Genomic DNA, 7952 nt, shown 5'->3' on the forward strand with positions numbered 1-7952 from the left:
AGAGAAACAGCTGAAGGAGTCGAAAATAATTAAGTGGCCAGGTCCGTACGGAATCCCAGTTCTCTACGGAACTGGGCTCTCGCTTAGCTTGCTTGCATTTATCGCGGACCTCCACAGGGACTGGAAAAAAGCGCGGATGACTACTCTATGTAAGAAAGTTAAAAGTATTCGAAACTCAGCTCGACCTTTTCTCACACCCCATACTGCGTATCATGGATTAAGGGGCAGCAGAAAGATTGTATATTTTTAGATTTCCGAAAAGCATTTGACACAGTGCCCCATTGCAAACTGTTAACGAAGGTATGACCATGAGGAATGGTTTCGCAGATATGTGAGTGGCTCGAAAACTTCTTTATTAATGGAGCCACATGCACTGTTCTCCATGGCGAGTGTTCAGCAGAGATAAAAGTATCGTCAAGACTGTGATAGGACTGCCATCATTTTCTATAACTTGTACATAAATGATCTGGTGAACAGGACGGGTAGCAAAGTGTGGTTGTTTGCTGTGTGTACGGGAAGGTGTCGAATTCTAATGACTGTAGTAGGATGCAAGATGACTTAGACAAATTTTCTAGTTGGTGCGATGAATGGCAGCTAGCACTAAGAATAGGAAACAGTAAGTTAGCGCGGATTAGTAGGAAAGAAAACTCGCAATTGCTTGACATAGTCACCTTGCTTAAATATCTGGGTGTAAAGCAGAGCGATATGAAATGCATCGAACATGTGAGGATTGTGTTAGGGAAGGCTAATGGTCGGCTTAGGTTTATTGGGAGAATTTTGAAAAAGTGTGATCATCTGTAAAGGTGTCCGCATACAGAACACTAGTGCCACCTGTTCTTGAATACTGCTCAAGTGTTTGGGATCCGCACCAGATCGGATTACAGGAAGACATCGAAACAATTCAGCGGTTACCGGTAAATTCTATCCACATGCAAGCAATAGACAGATGTTTCGCGAGCTCAAATAAGAATCTCTGATGAAAAGTCGATGTTGATTTCGAAGAGCACTGTTGATCAAATTTAGAGAACCAGCATTTGAAGCTGACCAGGCAACGGCCTTGCCGCAGTGAATACACCGGTTCCCGTGAGATCACCGAAGTTAAGCACTGTCGGGCGTGGTCGGCACTTGGATGGGTGACCATCCAGGCCGCCATGCACTGTTGCCATTTTTCGGGGTGCACTCAGCCTCGTGATGCCAATTGAGGAGCTAGTCGCCCGATTAGTAGCGACTTCCGTCAAGAATACTATCATAACGACCGGGAGAGCGGTGTGCTGACCCCACGCCCCTCCTATCCGCATCCTCCACTGAGGAAGACACGTCGGTCGGATGGTCCTGGTAGGCAACTCGTGGCTTGCAGAAGGAGAAAGAAAAGAAGAAAGCTGACTGTGTAACGATTCTACTGCAAGAAACATAACTTTTGCGTAAGGACCATGAAGGTAAAAGAAACTGAGGTTCGTACGGAGGCATACCACGAGTAGATAGTCGTTTTTTCCTCGCTCAGTTTGCAAGTGGAACAGGAAAGGATATGGCTAGTAGTGGTGCAGGTTGCCCTCCGATACGCACCGTAGGGCGGCTTGCAGAGTATGTGAGCAAATGAAGAATTCTGGAATTACAGGCAGTGGCAGAATTAACTGTAGTTTCCCCATAATCAAAAAGATTTCGGGCTTGCAGCCGGTCGTCGTTAGCTTCCATTCACGATATTTCGACTGGACAACTGCCAGCCATCCTCAGTTGAGCCATAGAAGACTGACGAAGATGACCTCCGTTCCGAAATATATAGCGTGCAGCGAGTATTCCGCGCAGGCGTCGAAATCATATGGAGAGACGAACCACACCGACCGCCAGCAGCGACTTCGCTGGTGGAACTGCAGAACTCATCTGTCTTCGGCGTTGTCAATTACTACGGCCATCGGAGTACTCTGACGTCTTCGTCTGAAGCAGATCCTAGAGATGACGGGGTTCCACGCATTATGTAGCTGGTAGCCATTGTCACGGTTGATAAGATTGTTTGTCATGCGAACTTCCACTGATTCTTTTATGAGTCCCAAAAGGATGTTGCTGTGGCCAAAATTGTTGTCTTGTCATACTCCATTGAGGGTCCAGTGGAAATGCAGTTCTCAGCAATTGCAGACTTGCTAGGTTGCAAAAGCCCAGTACAGCGCTGATGTTCAGTGCAACGTTCTTCTACTGTTCGCAATGTTTGTCCTATATATGACATGCCACACTGACAAGCTATTTTATAAATTCCCGCCTTCCGCAATATCAGATCGTTTTCCACTGATCCCAGCAGATCGGAAATCTTCGATGGTGGACAGAAAATTACTTTCACTTCGAAACCGTGGAGGATTCTTGCAATTTTGAAGGAAATGTTGCCAATAAAGGGAAGAAAAGCTAAAAATTTAGTAGACGTGCTCTCTTCTTTCTCCACCCCGTGCTTCTTTGGCCTAACTGCAAGTGCCTTGCTAATTTGCCGGGTAGAATATCCATTCTCTTTGAACACGCTCTTCAGATGGGCAAGCTCTTGGGGGCCAACTATCAGCATCTGACACTACATGAGCTCGGTGTACAAGTGTTTTAGTACAATCATTGTTTACGATAGGTGATGGCAGCTGGACGAATTTAAATACAAATCAGTATGTATGGGCTTACGATAAACCGAATGCCCCAGAGAGCCATCACTCTTCCGTCTAACTAGCACATCCAAGAAAGGGAGACAACCACTCTTCTCTAATTCCATGGTAAACCGAATGTTCTCATGAATGGAGTTGCGGTGATCTAAAAACTCCATTAATTTCTCTTCTCCATGAGGCGACACTACGAAAGTGTCATCCACGTACCTCCAAAAAACAGTTGGTTTTAAATGCTACTGGTTCAAGTGGTCTCTCCTCAAAATCCTCCATTAAAAGGTTGCCCACCAAGGGAGACAAGGGGCTATCCATGGCGACGCCGTCAATCTGTTCAAATTATTCTTGGTTGAACATAAAATATGTTGAGGAGAGAGCGTGGCGAAACAAAGCAGTGATTCCCACCTGAAACTTAGTGCCAATCAGTGCCAAGGAGTATGCAAGAGGTACCTTTGTAAAAAGAGACACCACGTCAAAACTAACTAAAAGATCAGAAGTACTTAGGCGGAGAGCCCCCAGTCTGTTGTTAAAATCGGCCGAGTTATGTATGTGATGTGGACATTTGCCCACAAATGGCCTCAGCAGGGATGCAAGATGTTTGCTAAATCGTAAGTGGGGCCCCAATATTACTCACTATTGGCCGTAAGGGTAGTCAGTCTTTATGTACCTTCGGAAGGCCATACAGTCTTGGAGGTACGCTGCCATGAAGTCTTATGCGCTTGATCGTCTCTGGAGGCAACGAGGAAGAACTCAGGAGTGTAGATGTCTTCCGTTGAACACGTCCTGTAGGATCGTTATCAATCTTACTGTAGGCAGAATCATTTAGCCGCTCCCCTCCCCCTGATCCTTTCCCCCCACTCCCCCAGCCTGTCACTGCAGCTTCGGCTGGGAGGTGGCCCGTCGGGCCACTGCCCACGCCCAGCTCTCCCCGTCGCCTTAGCCATCACCGCCACCACCACCACCGTCGCCGTCGCCTTCACCACCACCATCTCCGGCGCCGACTACTGCGCCCACGCCGCGACCTGCCCGTTCTCGCCATCTCACTATAGCGCCCGTCTCTCATATCACCACCCACCCTTATGCCGCCGTTAAACGCCCTAGTGGCACCACCACCTCCTACAGTCCCAAAAAGGCCCTGCCCCATCCTTTTTTCCCCCCGAGGATGCCACGGATGTCTCGCCGCCCGGCCTTACTCCCTCCACCTCCTCCTCCTCCTCCTCCTCCTCCTCCTCCTCCTCCTCCCCTCTCTTTATACTGATACCTCCTCTCCCATCCTGATCCTTCCTTCTCGAGGCCCGGAACCTCTTCCTCCTCCTCAGACAACACTACCTTGGTGCCCCCATCTCACTCCTCACTCTCAGATGGGATTCAGTTCTCCTCCCCCAGCCCCACCCTCCATACTGACATTCTCTCCCACCCCCCCATCACCCGGTTTGGCCCCAATGGCTCCCTCACCCCTGCTCCTTCTCCATCTCCTACCCACCAACCCCAACCCCCACATTGCCTGCTGACCCTCACCACCGAGATCACTCGGCTTAGTCCGACGATCACAGAGGAGGAGGTGTTGGCGGAGCTAAAGGCACATCCCTCACTGGAGGTACGTGCGGTCCACCGCATTTTTAACTCAGGCGGCCCTAACCACCTTATACGGGTTTTCTCCGAGGACACCCCCTACATTCACCGTCTCCTGAAGGAGGGTGCCCTCCTCTTCAACCAGCGCAATAAGGTCGACCCCTCCCATTCTCCTCCTCAATCCCTGCACTGCCAGAGGTGTCTACACTATAATGTGCACCTAACAGCCGAGTGCCGTGAGGCCCCCACCTGCCCTCATTGTAGCCAAGCGCACTTTCTCTGGCAGTGCCCTAACCTTCAATCCCCTCCCTCCTGTAATACCTGCAATCTCCCCCATCCCAACTACTCCCAAAAGTGTAAAGCCCGACCCCCTCCGACCGCTCCTGAACTCATCATCCCTGTCCGTCCTCTGGACGTCCCCACCCCTCCTGGCATTTCCCTTCGTCCCCCCCCCCCCACCGCTGAGGACATCATCAGGTTACTCACTATTGTCCTGCAAAACGTCCACCCTTTCAAGCGCCCTCCCACCCTCCAACAGGTCTCCCTCGCCACCCGTTCCGTCTTCCACCTAAAACAGGTATGCCACCTACTCCCACAACCAGGCTCATTTCACCTTCTCCCATCTCGACACCCTCGTCTAAATCCCTGTCATGGCGCGACAGCACCGTATCCTGTTAAACAACATCCATTCCCTTCCCACCAGCAAGCATCTCTTCATGCACACCCTTGCAACCCACCGCGTGGGTGCCATCCTCCTCAATGAAACCTTCCTCCAACCCTACCACACCGTCCACACTTCGCCCTACCTTCTCCACCGCTCTGATAATCCCCTCCAGATTGCGCGTGGTGGAGTTGCCATTGGCCACCACTGCCAAATCCCACTTCCTCTCCAACCTCTTCTACCCAACATCACCAAACACCTGATCCTTAGTCTCTTCTTCCCCAGCCTTACCGTCACCTGCGCCCCTATTGCTTTCGACTTCCTCTCCCACATTGATCGTACCTTCTCCTCCTACGTGATCACCACTGACCTCAACATCCATAGTCGCTCCGCCACCCAGTTACGGCGGTGGCATCAGTTGCCCTCCGCCCTCCAAGGTGACCTCATCCCCATTCCCCAGCACACCCACCCCGAATCCAACTCCACTCCCGATTTCATCCTCTCCCCTCCCAACCTCCTTGGCCATGTAGCAGTGGATCTCCTGGACCCCATTGGTAGCGACCATCTCCCTGTCCTCCTCACCATTTCAGATGGTCATCACACCCGCCCCGACCCTTGTAATGACCCTCCCCGAAGTACGTCCATGACTATTCCCATGCCGACTGGAATGTCTACTGGGATACCCTCTCCTCCTGGGTCGAAGGCCACACCTTCACCTACCACTACCCTGACGATGTTACCCATGCCTCCTCCTTTTTCCAGCAGACCTTGTTCGAGGCTGTGGAGGCTCACATCCCTACTGTCACCATCCACCCCTAACATCCTACCTTACCCCCACAGGCCATCCTCCTCCTCCGTGAATGCCACTGTCTCTACCATACCTTCCTCCACACGCGTGACCCAGACACACTACGACCACACCGGCAAATCCAGCGACACATCCGAAACTTGCTCGTGGCTAAGAAACGCCGGGGCTGGCGACAGACATTCACCCATTTAAATGCTACCCTACCTATAAACTCGTCCAAGTACTGGTCAGCCTTCTGTCACCTTACCGAAACTAAATCCTCCCCCTACCATCCTCTTCTCCATGATGATCACCCCTTCCCTGACACCCTTAGTAAGGCCAATCACTTTGCCTCCTACCTTGCCGATGTCTTCTCCATCCCTGACGATCCCCAGTTCGATTACACCCTCTTCCCAGATGTCCGCAATCAATTGATACCGCTGTCCCTCCCCTCGCACCTGCTTTCCAGTACTTTGACAACATTGCACACATGGAACTCAGTGCCCCTATCACTACACAGGATCTCATTGCTACACTCCGCACAAAACGCAAAATTGCTCCTGGTCACGATCGTGTTACCTACCGCCACCTTCGTGAAGCTCCTGTCTCTTTAATCTCCACCCTGGCCAGGCTCTACAATGTAGTCCTGTCCAACAGCTACTACCCCGACCTGTGGAAAACCTCCCATATCCTGATGTTGCTTAACCCCGGTAAACCGCCGTCTGCCGTCTCCGCCTATCGTCCCATCAGCCTTACCTCGGTCTTCAGCAAGGTCCTGGAATCCATCCTCACCCGACGCATCCACCAACATCTCCGCCAGCACCGCCTCCTTCCTGTTACCCAGTGTGGCTTTCGACCGTCCTGCTCTTCTGATGACTTTCTCCTCCACTTACTCATTTCCTTTCCGAACAGCTAAATTCCTGTTGCTCTGAAATCTTCCTCTCCCTGTACCTTGAACGTTTTTATGAGGGCGTGTGGCATTCTGGTCTCCTCTTCAAGCTCCAAACCTTTGCCCTTCCCATTAATTACGTACGTCTGATCGGCTCCTTTCTCTCCCACAGTCCTTCCTATATCACCATCCATAACACAGATTCCTACACCTTTTCTCCATTCGCCGGTGTGTCCCAAGGCTCTGTCCTCTCCCCCCTTCTGTACCTTTTGTATACAGCCGTCACTCCCCATCCACCTTCTCCAGTTTGCCGATGTTACCATATTCCTTGCCCTCGCCCCCACTCTGCAGCACACCTTCTCCAATCCCATCTTGACCGGTTCACTGCTTGGTGCAACCAGTGGTTGCTCAAGGTCAGTCCCTCCAAAACCCAGGCGATCACTGTAGGCAAAATCGCCCCTTCCTACTACCTCCTTGAGTTCTATCTCATCAACTATGGCCGTCCTATCACCCTCACCCCCACCCTTAAGTACCTTGGCGTCACCCTCGAACGTCGCCTCTCCTGCACCCCCCATCTTTGGACAGTCCAAGCCAAGGCACGCTCCCGACACCGTCTCCTGAAGCTCCTTTCCAGCCGTATGTGGGGTCTGGGCCCCTCCACCACACTTCACACCTATAAATCCCTCATCCGCCCTTTCCTCTGTTATGCCCATCCTGCCTTTTACAAATCCCTTCAGATCCTTGAACACCATGCTCTCCGCCTCGCTTACAGCATCCGTCTCCCCTCCCCACGCGGATCCTGTACGACCTCATTCCGTTGCCCCACCTTCTCCTTTTCCTTGAACGGTTATGGATCCTGTACACCTCCCGAAAACTCGATCCTCTTCAGTCGCTTGTCTTCCCTATCCTCTCCCACCCCCACCTGCTGCCGTGCCTGTATTCACATGTCCCACCCAGTCTCCATCTCTCCACCCTCCTTACCCATTCTGAAGGTGGCTTCCGCCAGCTCCCTCTCTCTGATGATGCCTTCCTCCCCTCCATCTACCCCTCCTACCAACTTTGATCCTCCCTCCCTCTCCCTGTGTATGCTCCATTGGGCACCCTCCCTCCCTTCTCTCCCTCTTCCCTCCCTCCACCATTTCTCCCCACTCCTCCCCCAGGCTTCCCCTCCCCTGTCCCTCTACTCCTCTCCATCTCCTCAGCCATTGGCACCTCCCCCCCTTCCCTTTCTTCCCCTCTTGGCAGGTCCCCGGACTCGCACGCGCTACGTGGACATTCGCGCGCTGGAGATCATCGCCATCAGTGTCTCGTGTGTGCTGTCGTGTTTAGTGTTCAGTGTTCACTGTCGCACTCCATCGTTCACCTGTGCCATCGCCATCTTCAGTGTTTGTGCGTCGTGTCAACAGTTTGTAGTGTGGA

The 7952-nt window shown here is 52.0% G+C and overlaps 1 pseudogene; it reads left to right on the forward strand.

The window, feature by feature from the left end:
* The first annotated feature begins 1047 nt into the window (after positions 1 to 1047).
* LOC126288412 (5S ribosomal RNA) lies at positions 1048 to 1165 on the forward strand (annotated as a pseudogene).
* Positions 1166 to 7952: the final 6787 nt, after the last annotated feature.

The sequence above is a fragment of the Schistocerca gregaria genome, chromosome 1 (genome assembly GCF_023897955.1).
Source record: "Schistocerca gregaria isolate iqSchGreg1 chromosome 1, iqSchGreg1.2, whole genome shotgun sequence".
Lineage (NCBI taxonomy): Eukaryota > Metazoa > Arthropoda > Insecta > Orthoptera > Acrididae > Schistocerca > Schistocerca gregaria.